General features: G+C 43.6%; 1 long non-coding RNA gene and 1 pseudogene across 1 annotated transcript; one reads left to right on the plus strand and one right to left on the minus strand.

The window, feature by feature from the left end:
* Window positions 1–315: 315 nt before the first annotated feature.
* On the minus strand, window positions 316–1,911 carry LOC110342987 (annotated as a pseudogene).
* A 933-nt stretch (window positions 1,912–2,844) lies between these two features.
* Window positions 2,845–12,936, plus strand: LOC121143276. The gene is made up of 4 exons (XR_005880475.1): window positions 2,845–3,060; window positions 10,882–11,012; window positions 11,416–11,458; window positions 12,767–12,936. It is a non-coding gene; the product is annotated as an uncharacterized LOC121143276 (long non-coding RNA).
* The last annotated feature ends 755 nt before the right edge of the window (window positions 12,937–13,691 follow it).

Raw genomic sequence — 13,691 nt, forward strand, 5'->3', positions numbered from 1 at the left:
TTCATTCATCTAGTAGAGTGATTCTCAACCTTCCTAACGCTGCCACCATTTAACACAGTTCCTCATGTTGTGCTGACCCCCAACTATAAAGTCATTTCTGTTGCCACGTCATAATTGTAATTTTACTAGTTATGAATTGTAATGTAAACATCTGTGTTTTCCGATAGTCTTTGGCGACCCAAAGGGGTCGCGACCCGTATGTTGAGAATACATACTGAAAATCTAGTATGTATCGGGCACCTACCAAACACACAGCTTTCTCTTATGGCCATGAACTAAAAGTCATTGTCCTCACGCAGTTTTTTAAAAGGGAAGTTATAATAAGTGCAGCAAGTCATCATACTGCGTAAGCTTGGCACGTGTTGAAAGTTCCAAAGGGCAGAGTATAATAAAAAACACTGGGAGTCTCCGAACTCTGCTGAGGACCAGTGCCTCCTTTGACAGTTCCTGGCATTTATCTCCTTCTGCAACTTGACCCAAACACGTGAGCATAGTCTCTCCAGGAGGGGGAGTGAGGGCGGCTCCTGTCACTCGGCCTTCATGACACGGGAAACTGAATGTGGCACGAGCATTGGGCGGGTCACGCGGCTGCTTCATGGCCTACGGTATTTGGGATTGCAGCCACTCCACCTTGTTTCCAGTGTCGACTACAGAAAGCTCTGCCCAGGCTCCGTCATCCAAGAAAGTCATCCGAGAAGGGGAGACTCTCGAGTCTTTCTTCAGTGATTTCCTAATGGGATCCCAGGTTCCGCTGGACCGCCATTTGTGGGAGGAGTAGGCGTGTCCCAAGTCCACGGTTTCCGATGATCATGAAGCCTCTGCTGTTGGAGCTGTGGATGTCCAAGGCCCGAGGGTGCTCGCACAGCTGGTGATGCTGCCCCCCATTCCTTGGAAGAACAGATCCTTGTGCCCACAGACCTCCAGAGATGGGAATGTTAAGCACACAGGATTGTCTTTCCAATGGGAAAGATGAAAAACCTGTTCTTCTCTCCAGAAAGCTGAGATTAAAATCCTGGTGATCTTCCTTATCTGTTCGGCCAGGCCATATCAAGTTCTTACCACCAGAGCAGGAGGTGGTTAGTAATCTAAATGACCCTGATAGCCAGAGGCTCCCCCAAGCTCCTACAACCAGGACCAGAGGTAGCTAACAGCCCAGATGACCTCTATGCTATCTGTTTGACTGAGACCAGGCCTGGCCCTTAGGCACTTAAGCTAGTACAGGTAGCATATCTCTAGAACCCATCTTCTTGGAAGAAATGACAGGTACCCTGACTTGAGTTTCAATGTAATTATGTTCTTTGTGCAATGGGGATTGTATTATACTAGGAAACCTTTTTGCAAAATATGCTAGACTTAAATACACTGGGAATAAATCACCTGTTATTAGACTCCCCAAGTCTGATCCAGGTTGATGAAGTCAATCTACACCGAGTTTTCATTCTTATCTATTCGTAGGGTTCGTTTTTCTGTGTGACACCTGCAGAGACCCCCTGAATCATCCTCCTGAGAGAGCTAGTGCTCCCACTGTGGGGTCCTCTATAGAAGATCCACATGCCCCGCTCCAGTTATGCTCTGTGCTCCCGGTTCCAATCGTGCTCCCTATAGGCAGCCAAAATGATGCCTGCACTGTGTGTAGTACCTGGGCCACAGGGGTGATGGGATTGCAGTGTAGTCTGCAAATTGTATTTTAACTGGGCAGGTATGCATTAAATAACAACAACAAATGTACCAAAGCTCTGGCCAAGATTTGGACACCATTATGCCTCATGAAGAGCACAGACCTCAAAGAAAGTAGCCTCCCACTCCCTGGAAGGCACTCCAGGGTGGCTTAGCATGTGAACTGTCACATTCTACATGTTCCAGCCAGGGGTACAGTGGCTCTTTCTTAGGGAATGTACTTTCACTGCCCATGCTAAGTGTTCATCCTAAGCTCTACACCTACTGTTTTTCCTTCACATCTGTCCTTGTAAAACTAAGCAGAGTCTAAGACATCAAGGATGAGGCAAACTCAGTAAAGAAGAGGCTGCTGGGATTTCCCTTTCTGTGGTAGACAGCTGGTTTAGTCTGATCAGGCAAAACCTTCCAATATCATCCCAAATTACACTTTAAAAACAGGGCTGTTGGCTAGTGGGCTGCCCAGGTTGACTTTGACAGAATAAAGTTATACCGTAAATCTTTGTTACTCTCCCTCTTAATGAAAACAATGATCTTCTTTCATTTCTCTTAGATGCTTGATTACACATAGAACTTTCTAGGATATCTAGAATTAAATTTAATTTTCTATCCCAATTTTCATTTTAAAGAAAATATCTATATTAATTAAATCTTATAGAACATTTGGCGTTAAGGAAACTTGCTTTTAGACCGGACAACTCTGAAGACTGTCAGGGGTTTGAGTCTCCTTTACACAGTTTAAATAGAAGGGAAATAGCTCCTTGATAATCACTTAGCCTGACTTCAGACTTCACCAGTTTGAAATTTTCAGCTCTCATATAAACTTAGGTTGTAAGTGTGTGTGTAAGTGCATGCGTGTGTGTGTGTGTGTGTGTTTTAACCTGAGAAAGCCAAAGAAAAGCAGAAGCCCAGAGCTTAAAAACACAAAGACAGACACAAACACAAGGCTCTCTTGCGTCTGCCACCCTTCCATGATGAGTCCGGGAGGCCGGCTAGCACGCTTCCTCAACTTTCCCTTTGTTCTACACCATCCGAAGCCCTTACCAACACCGGGACTTTTTATTGGTTGACAAAGGGAGCAGTGAGCCTGTGATCCGGCACAAGTGGCCCTCTTGTCCTTTCCACTAATAAGGGAGGGAATTGGTTCCATATTTGGGTGCAGGACAGCCAGAATGAAAACTGTGCGTTGTCCATTATGGCTCCTTCGTCTTATTTACTTTCCATGACGCCGTGGAATTCATTTCTATAAACTCGCATTTTCTGCAAATGGCCTCAAAAGCCAAACCACTCAGAGAGAGGCACATTGTTCCCTTACCAAATTAAAACAAGGCAGCAACTTGCCTGTGCTTGGGAATTTGTGAAGCAGGGAGAAGAAAAAGAAAATGGGTAAGAGGATTTTTTTTCTTTCCGTCATATGTTATATATTCACCTTACAGCCTTCTGTGTGCCACGCTGGGTGCTGGGGTCTGCGTGGAACTTATCAGTAGAACAGCACTCCTGGCCTGGCGCCGCTCACTTTGCAAATGAGATAGACAAGCAAACAAATCATTCTAAGCCTGGGAGCCTGGGGCTCTAATCAGAAACACCTGGTGGGGAGGAGCCACTCCCTCGCCCTAAGACCCCCGAGGCAGTCCAGTGGGAACACTTACAAATCACACCGGAAAGTGCCAGATTTTATTGATTCCAACCGGTGTCGCGCATATACTCACTAACTGCTCATTGCCTGTCCACATGGGTGGCCAAAGGCTGTAAGTTAGGTAACTTCGGGAGGGTCTCAGAAACAGCCTGTTTCCATTCAGAGGCCATCCTAGGGAAATGCTATATTTCTGTCCCTTATGAATTGGTCTGAGTCTCACGACGGAGCCAGTGGCCTGTGCTTTCAAAGACTGCCGTGGATTTACAGCGTGTCTCCAGGTCCCGGTAACTTGCTGGGTGTCATACAAAGGTTCTCAACTTCTATATCACCCCTCCTGGAGCCTCTCACTGACAGAGGGGATTTATACTGACGCCAATCAAACTTCTTACATTTGGGAGCCTCTCTGCACTGGCGTGTGTCCTCTAACAAGATTGACGTTGTTCCCGGGGAGCTTTGTGAAAAGCTCTTGCGGGAAGCACAAGCTATGTTGACCGAGCTGTTTTCAAAGCCGGAGGAGGCACATGCATGACAGATGAGCGAGGTCCAGCCCTTCTGTGTTCTCTTCCCACACTCCACATCTCTCACCTTATTAATTCAGCGCCTGCCCACACATAGTCATCCCTCAGGGTCCTCAGGAGATTAACTCCAGAAGACACCAACATCTCAGATGCTAAAGTCCTTTAAGTAGATTTTAATTATTTGCATGTCACACGCACATATTTAGTCTACACTATCTGCCCATCTACTTTATTTTTAATATTACGATTTGTTTATTTATTTGGCTTGATTTTTGTTTGTTTTGTTTTTTACAATGTCTCATGAAGTCCCCCAAAGAAATGCCAAAGGTTCCTGTCTCCCTCCACTAACTCTCAAAGACTGTCAGAGTGCTGTGCAGTGAGGATGATACATGTTCTGTGTATGCTTCATTTTTCCTCTGTGATACGGTTTGAAGCCACAGGATCTATAGTTGTCCATTCCTGCCCCCCTAAAGCCACTTCTTGAACAAGTCTGAACTAGCCTGCTCCTGGTGCGTTCTGTGGGTCTGCCTCCCCATCCTTTCTCATCGTATAGTTACGAGCTCTCCTGCTCTCTCATTGCTGGACTTGTTTAATGCTACCGTTAAGGGCGAATGTTTTTTTCCTCACCTTTTGAAAAATGTTCCTCCCCCAGCTTTGCTGTGGAATCATCAGCTTCTAAAGTAAAAGGGGAGGGAGAGATTTGCACAGGTGCTTATGTCCCAACCTTTGGCGATGGCCCTGACTTAGTCATTCCTCGGTCCTGAAAGCTGGAGTCCTGCCTGGACCTCAGGGAAGAAAAACTCAAACGATGGATGCTTCTTCATGGTGAAGCATTCAGTCCTAAATGCCACAACTCTCATTCATTCCCTAATGAGCTGAATCTTTCCGGCTGCAGCCTTGAACTTTGCAAACATCATTAAACAAAATCACCACCGAGATGAATGCATACTAGCCGAAAAGAGCCTTGGCTACAGCACTGAAGAATTAATTCCTAACTTAACATTCAAGGCTCTTTCCTCTCCCCGCTTTTTCCGTAGTTTGTTAAAGGGGGCAACTTGCACCTCTGTAGGTGGGGAGCCCTGTTCTCACTAGCTGGTTGTCTTTGAGCCTTCTTCCTCATCACAGCCGTGCTTGAGCAAGCCTGGAGTGTTTAACTTAGCTCCAGACCCAGCTGCTTGAAATGTCCTCACAGCTGCTTGGTTGAGTTGAGCGCAAACCCTTCCTGCTGTTCCTGGTTCTAAGAGCAAATGCCGAGTACGAGCCAGTGGGCTCCTAACACATCCTTTTACGCGCAGCTCAGATTTCAGGAGGATGAAACTTGAGTTCAGGAATCTGGAAGCAAATGTGAAAACGCACCTCTCTAAAACCACTTGAGGGCAGATTTCACAATCTGCTTTGCCTTTGGGTATGACTCATGGGGTTTTAGGGAACCCCCAGGAGAGCCCTGTTTGCTTGGATAGTGAAGGTTCCTGCTGGGCGAACAACAGTTGCTCACACCTCCCCACCCCCACCCTGCTTCCTGAATGATGGTAGATTTAGTAGTCTGGACATTGAGAGAGCAAACTTGTCCCGGTGGGGGGCTGGCTTCACCATGATCTATCTGGTCCTATGGACCCAGAGATTGAAAGACAAAGATGACTAATGGAGAAAGGAGAGCCGAAAAGACCGATAACTTCACCTCCACCAAAAAGCTGGGGCTGAACAAGGTAGAAGGAGGCTCGGAGTGCAAGTCCAAAGATGCTTTAGTCCTTTTTAGCCCATGCTCTGACCAGCCCGGAGCTTCTATAACATTCTGCATTGAAGTGTTTGATGCAAACATGACTGCCCCTAGGCAATAAAATAGAGACATCAGCCAAGTGTGTAATTATATTTAAAAATAGCTGTGTATGCGAAGGTAGGGTAATCACTTTTCCCTTTTTCTCTGTCCTCACTCTCCTGTGTTCAAAGAGAAGAAGAAATGGAAGAGGAGGAGGAGGAGGAGAAAGAGGATGAGGAAGAGGAGGAGGAGGAGCATCTGTTTTTGGCCTGGGGATGAGTTTCATCAACTCCTTGCTGTCCAGAACCCATCACTCAAAGCAAAACAATAGTAATTGGCCATGACTCATGAAAAAAAAAAAAAGAAATGTCTTTTATGACATGCTTTCACAGGTTAAACAGTTCAATAAGACCATGGATCCTTCTTTCATTTTTCTCAGGTTTCATTGGCTTCTTCTTTTTTTTTTTTCATTTCCACTTTCTTTTTTGGAGTTCTCTGAGTATTCCCCACCAGTAAAGCGATTCTGGACAACACATTTTTAAAAATGAGATTTAAAAAAAAAAGTTTGTTTATTTGAGAAAACTGTATAAAAGCAATCAATGATGTACCCACCAAGTCAATGGTTTCCAGGCTTTGCATTAAGGTTCTCTACAGAGTCGTTGTCAGCCTTCCTAAAGCTGTGACCCTTTAACACAGCTCCTCATGCTGTGCTGACCCCCAACTATAAAATTATTTAGTTGCTACTTCATAACTGTAATTTTTGCAACTGTTTTGAATCATGATGTAAATATCTGATATGTGACCCCTATGAAAGTGTGTTCCACCCCCAAAGGGATCACAATCCGCAAATTGAGAACCACTGCTCTGGGGTGTCATAGACAACTCTGTGATACCACAGGACATCTTAGAATCTTAAGCACATTGATGTCTGACCTCTGTGAGGAGTCGCACAAACTACTAGCTCAAGACACTTAGCAGTGTGGGAGCTGGGTCATGCAGTATTCCTTTGGGCATTGTTGTGCATTTCCCAGGCTGGTTCCCACAGAGCCTGACCCACGGCGCCAGCATGGAATTCAGAACAATGAGCAACGCCTGGGTCCTGTTGCTGCTTTAGCCCCCAAATAACACACGAGACACTGTATTAATTATGAAGTTGTTGGCTGTTTGCTATGGTTTCTAATCAGCTAGCTCTGACTTAACTATTAACCCATAATCACTAACATATATTTTTATAAGGACTTACCTTTCCAAGAACGCCAGACTTATGTTCTCTCCTCCAAGGATTACATCGTGACGACTCTCTTCACTACATTTCCCAGAATTCTCCTAGACTCCTAGTCCCACCTATCTGGCTCCCCTATTGTCCAACAGTGCTTTATTCATACCAATCAAACATATACACAGAAGGACTTCCCCCATCATCTCTTTTCTGTCTAAATAAAAAGAAAGGTTTTAACTTTAATTTTTTTTTTTTTTTGGTTTTACGGGACAGGGTTTCTCTGTATTGTTTTGGAGGCTGTCGGTCCAGCCTGGCCTCGAACTCACAGAAATCCGCCTGCCTCTGCCTCCGGAGTGCCGGGACTAAAGGCGTGCGCCACCACCGCCCAGCGGTTTTAACTTTAACATAGTTAAATTATATATAACAGAATAGTTATCAAGCAAGAACTATAGTTACAATATTTTGTCCATTAACATTTAGTAAGTTTTAAAGAAAGCATTTTATCATCTATCCTATCCGTGTGAGTCTAAAATCTTATATGTAGCTTATCTTTTATTATAACTAAGAAAAACTATAACTATCTGTCTTCAACTCCATAAAAGACCTCAGAAGGATAATATATAAACACTAGAATTGACAGAGACATCTCACTACCTGGACAGTCACCCAAAGTTCCTCTGTAACATTGGGGCATCCATCTTCAGCCCATAGGTCACAGTGTGTCTGGAAGACTTCACAACAAAGCAGGATATTTTAAACTGTCCGCTACATATAAGAGCTCTGGCAGTTTGTTAGTCATTTTTCTGTGTCCTGTAGAATGTCTGGCAGACTCTTCCATGAAGCAGGGACCCTGTATGACTGTTCAAGTTCAGCAGTCACTTTCCTGTGGGTCCTTCATGTCTACTTTATACAGCAATAGTCAAACAGTCCAGTCAAGAACACTTTCTTGCCCAAATGGCTAATCTTGCCATGTTGAAAGCAAACTCCACAACGAGTATCTTTGATACCCATCTTCCTCTCAGAAGTAATTGGTGTGTCAGGGGCTGTTGTGTCTCACTATCACGAAAAACCCTAAACCATTTAAATGCCATATATTCTGTAGGTCTTTGAAAGGTTTGAAGAATATCTATCTATCTTAAATACATCTCTGTATATCTAGAAAACCTAACTAACCCAGCTATAAGTTTTGACTATTATAGGTAACTATCTATAATCTCTACTTAATTATACATCACATTTTTAAAAGACCAGTATAAACACAATATTTAAAAAAGAGGATAAATATACATATCACAAAATTGACCTTAAATTTCTATTAATAAATGAAAATCCATTCCAATACAAAGTATTCATTACTATATCATATTCCCTTTTTTCCCTTTAGAAAGAGATTGATTGTGATAATTACCATTCATAACTAACTCTGTATAAATGAAAACAAACATTTAAACAATATTTGGGAATTTGGGCATTGGTCATTCCAAACTGCTTCCTGCTTGATGGGGTAGCTGTCCATACTATGGGGATCATGACAAAACACAGAAACATGTATAAGTCCTTGTTTTTGTAGTCTGCAAGTCTGCATCATCTCACTTGTCTTAGATGTGAGATCACCTTGGCCACTGCTTTGGGGGGGGGGTCTTGGTTCATTAAACCATATAAATCTGAAAGGAATCCATGATTTTTCATTTTCTGTGGAAACACAAGCAAAAACTCTTTTCCCAAGTAACCTGTCCTTATATTTAAATTTAGAAGTCAAAGCATTTTTAAAATATGTAAGTTGGATTAATTTAGCAGCATTTATTTATTTATTTATTTTTGGTTTTTCGAGACAGGGTTTCTCTGTATTGTTTTGGAGGCTGTCCTGGAACTCGCTCTGTAGACCAGACCTCGAACTCACAGAGATCTGCCTGCCTCTGCCTCCCGAGTGCTGGGATTAAAGGCGTGCGCCACCAACGCCCGGCTAATTTAGCAGCATTTATAATCAAGTATATTTCAGCAGTTGTTCCTTCCTTAGCAATTGAACAACTGAAAAACACAATAGCATACAGTATCCAGACTCTGTGTATTTTTCATCATTATGTGGCTTTTTTGGTACTCTACTTCTTTTACTTCTATTTATTTATTTATTTTCTCTGAGACAGGGTTTCTCTGTGGAAATCTTCCTGCCTCTGCCTCTGGAGTGCTGGGATTAAAGGTGTGTGTGCCACCACCGCCCAGCCATTTTCTCTTTCTATTTTTTTTAACCACTTTATCTTGTTTCTTTTTCTCTCCCAAGCCTACATATGTTTTTAAACACACTGTAAACCTTTAGAGGTTTTTCTTCATCTGAATCTCTTTGCTGTAAATATTTATGCTTTTCTGGCCACGTGTCTGTTATCTGCTAAACAGCATTCCTAAAATCAAACTGCAGCTGTTTTAACTGCTTTTTTTTGCAAGATGGCGGGTGTAAGTTTACCACCAGTGCTGTCAGGCAAGACTCTGCTTGTCTCTAGCAAAACAGAACCCACCCCAGAAAAAGCTGTTACCAAGAAGCTATGTTTGCCTCTGTTCTTTTGGGTGTAAAATCCCTTTTTAAGCTTTTGTCAAGTTTTAAGTGGAAGTTCTTAATACCCACGTTGTCGGCTCCATATTGTTGTGGGATCCCGCCTGGGTCCCATCGCCGCTTTAGTCTCCAAATAACACACGAGACACTGTATTAATTATGAAGCTGTTGGCTGCTGTTTGCTATGATTTCTAATCGGCTAGCTCTGACTTAGTTATTAACCCATAATCACTAATATATACTTTTATAAGGACTTATCTTTCCAAGAATGCCAAGCTTGTGTTCTCTCCTCCAAGGATCACATCACAACAACTCTCTTCACTACATTTCCCAGAATCCTCCTAGACTCCTAGTCCCACCTATCTGGCTTCTCTATTGTCCAACAGTGCTTTATTCATACCAATCAAACATATACACAGAAGGACTTCCCCCATCAGATGTGGGTGGATTTTATTCCGTAGGCAGTTGGAGATTGCTCAGATCTGGGTTTAGGGAAGACAACTTGGCTAGGAAGGCAACGGAGAGATCAGAAAGAGTGAGTTTTCCCACCACCTTCATCATGAATGAAGTGTAACATGCTCTGTGCCGCATAGCAACCTAATGTCAACCTGGCAACCCAGATGCTAGAGAAGCTCAGCATCTACCTCAAGAACAACCCCTGTGTGCCCACATTGCTCAGATCACATCTATGCCCCTGTGTGCCCACATTGCTCAGATCACATCTATGCCCCTGTGTGCCCACATTGCTCAGATCACATCTATGCCCCTGTGTGCCCACATTGCTCAGATCACATCTATGCCCCTGTGTGCTCACATTGCTCAGATCACATCTATGCCGTGTTGCTCATTTCCTGGAGTCACTTTTGAAATGACATTGTGACAAAGACTCCTGCCTTAACCAAACTTTAGTGGACTCCTCCAAATAGAACACTATGCTCAACGGGACCTCCAAGACCCTGGCACTACTCCTCCTGTCTTCAACTGTCTAGCCTAGTTCTAGCTCATCCCACAGAAGCTAGACTTTCCCCTCTTTGAGATGGATTGCAGAAATGTTGCAGAGTATTTGTTTAGCTATATAAAGATGTGTTGCCTTTGTTTATGTTGCAGGATATTTGTTTAGCTATGCAAAGACGTGTTGCATTTGTTTATGTTACAGAATATTAGTTTAACTTTGTAAAGATGTGTTTCATTAGTTTACCTTGCCTGTCTAAGGCAACTGATTGGTCTAATAAAAAGCTAAATGGCCAATAGCTAGGCAGGAGGTATAGATGGAACTTTCAGGCAGGGAGAGTAAGTAGGAGGAGGAATTTAGGCTCCATGAAGCAAGAAAAAGAGACGTCAGGGACCACCCAACTGGACACCGAGGAAGCAGGAAAGTGGGGCAGACAGAATGAAAGACAGGTAACAAGCCCCGAGGCAACACAAACAAAAGATGCTGTTCTGTGACACAAAGATACAGAAGACAGACCTTGGTACTCATAAAAAAGACCCCTTGAGCACAGCCACATTCATTTGTTTATGTGTTGCCTACAGCTGCTTTCCATCTAGAGTGACAGTGCTGAGAAGTTGTGACAGATGCCATCTGGCCGGCAGTGTCTGAAGATTTCCCATCTGTTTCTGGATAGCGAAAGTTTGCCAACCTTGTTTTCTCTGTACCCGGTTCGGTAAGCCTGACTTTGCCCACTTGGAAAGTGAGACTAAGACTGGTCCTTGGCTCCCGGATGTGCAGTGAAACTTAACTGAGATAACACAGGAAAAGGTGCTTCTAGAGGGCCATCCCTAAGGAAAAAGCTGAATTGTTTATGTGACACCTGGTGTTACATAAACGTGCTGTGCTCTCCTGTCATTGGAAAGAATGTCTCTTGCTGTGATAACTGCCCTGACAAAGAGACACAGGAGGAGAGGTTTTGTTCCCCTTACTCTTCTGGGTATAGCCCCTTACTGAGGGGGAAGCGGCAGTAAGAACTCAAGCAGTGGATCACATCGCATCCACAGTCAGGAGCAAAGAGAAGCCTAGGGTCCATGCTGCTGGTTTGGTTGCTCTCAACTGGCTTCCTTCCTTCTTAGCAGGTCACCGCTGGCTCATGACATGGTGTGGCCCACATTTGAGGTAGGTCTTCCATCCCACCTCATCTAAGACAATCAAGACAATCTCAGCAACTTAGGCAAGACTCCTTCCGCGGTGACCATTAGAGAATTGCCACTCTCTTAGACAATCCGCGAAAAGGGTGCCTCTCTCTCCTTGACAGCCCTCTTGATTACCCCCTAAGTCCCTGTTTGGGTGCAGGAATTGCTGCTGTGAGGACCAGCCTTCCCCTTCAGCAGCTCAGGAATTGAGAGGGAACCACAGAGTCTTCGGACTAACAGTTCAATTTGACTTTCCTAACTGAGGAAGTAAAACTAAGTTCTCTGGGGCTGGCAAGTAGGGCCAAGCTTAACTCTCTGGGGCCAGTGAAAAAGGAAAACACACACACACACAGACACACACACACACACACAGACACAGACACACACAACACACACACAGACACAGACACACACACACACACACACACACCCCTTTGGGGTCTTTCTATCATCTTTCTTTTCTTACCTGTATTCAGATGTAACCCTTCTGTCTGTCCTTAATTTTTTCCTTACAGCGTATACACCACCCCAGCAAAACCTTTCAAGCAATATAAAAATTATAGTGTGGCTACATTCTATTTTTAAGTCAATAATTGCAATGAGTACAAGTAGAAAGACCAGCATATGTCCCATATCTATTACAGGAATAACATTTTGTGTATTACAGGCGAAAAACAAATTATCTCCAAGAACTCACATACATTCATGCCCAAGCAACTTGCTATAGATCAACAGAGTGTAAGCAAGCAAGGTTATTTTACTCAGCCAGTCCTTTTACTAGTAGGATGCATTTTTGGCTATAGAGAAAGAACTAATCACTTTATTATTTATCTCAAAAGGCAATCTTATATAAAAAAAAACCTTAAAAGAATCACAAAGCCAGGCGGTGGTGATTTTAATTCCAGCACTTGGGAGGCAGAAGCAGGCAGATCTCTGTGACTTCGAGACCAGCCTGGTCTACAAGAGCTAGTTCCAGGACAGCCTCCAAAGCCACAGAGAAACCCTGTCTTGAAAAAAACCAACCCCCCCAAAAGTACCACAAATCTAAACTTTTTTTTTTTTTTTTGGTTTTTACGAGACAGGGTTTCTCTGTATTGTTTTGGAGGCTGTCGGTCCAGCCTGGCCTCGAACGCACAGAGATCCGCCTGCCTCTGCCTCCCGAGTGTGGGATTAAAGGCGTGCGCCACCACTGCCCGGCAATCTAAATTTTTGTATGTGAAAAACAGTCAGTTATTTTTACTTTAAGTCCTCAGGATACAAACCCATTCATCAATGTTTTGGTTTTTTTCAGGGAGCTGAGGGCAGAAATGAGCACAAGGAATTAATTATCACCTTTGATCACCAACCCATCCTAGCAAGAAAGGTACATCAGCCAGCAATATCCAGGCTGCCATTGTTCCTGTTCCCTGACCTCAAAGAGTCCCTTGTTCAACTATTAAAAGTGTGTTTCTAAACTCTAAATTGTTCCCCAAGATTTTCTACCTCCAAGCCATTAACAAAAACATATTAACCTAACCTTACTAAACAATTCTATATGTCTGAATTCTTTCTAAGAGTGGTGGTACAATCATTAAACTGCTCCAGCATGGATGATTGGAAAAAGTCAATCACTATTATTGTAAGTACCAGTAACACTGCCCAGTGAGGGGGCTAGAAACCCCTGAGAGTTTTCATCTAACCCATAGATGATGAGGGATGTGGTGAGCATGAAGGCAACAATCAGAGCTACACTCAATGACAGTATTAGGTCCCCAGGACACATAGTCCTTGGGGCTCTGCCTCTCCAAGGCTCACTCAGATGTGGCTTTGCCAACCACCCAGCTGTGTTCCCTGAATTCCGATGCTGCCTGTTGATCCCCTCCCATGGCCCTGACAACAATCGCCCACAAATATGCCTACAGGCCAACCCAACCTGTGTAAGAGAGCCCTTGTTCAGGAGCTCTTCCCAGATGACGCTAGGCTATGGCAAGTTGACATTTAAGACTAACCATCTCATAGGCCACTAAGTCAGGCTGATAGATGCCTGCTGTTGCCCATGAAACGCCTGTCTTTCAGCATCAATAAAGCTTGCCTTTACTGAGCTCTTATGTGTCAAGCATGTTGTGAATTACTTACATATGTTACTGTGTTTATTATTTACAACAGTCTTATAAAATGAGTAGGCATTGCTATTGTCTACATTTTATAGGTGAGAAAACAAAGAGCTTACACAGTAT

This window comes from Mesocricetus auratus, unplaced genomic scaffold (assembly GCF_017639785.1).
Source record: "Mesocricetus auratus isolate SY011 unplaced genomic scaffold, BCM_Maur_2.0 Super-Scaffold_100011, whole genome shotgun sequence".
NCBI classification, from domain to species: Eukaryota; Metazoa; Chordata; class Mammalia; order Rodentia; family Cricetidae; genus Mesocricetus; species Mesocricetus auratus.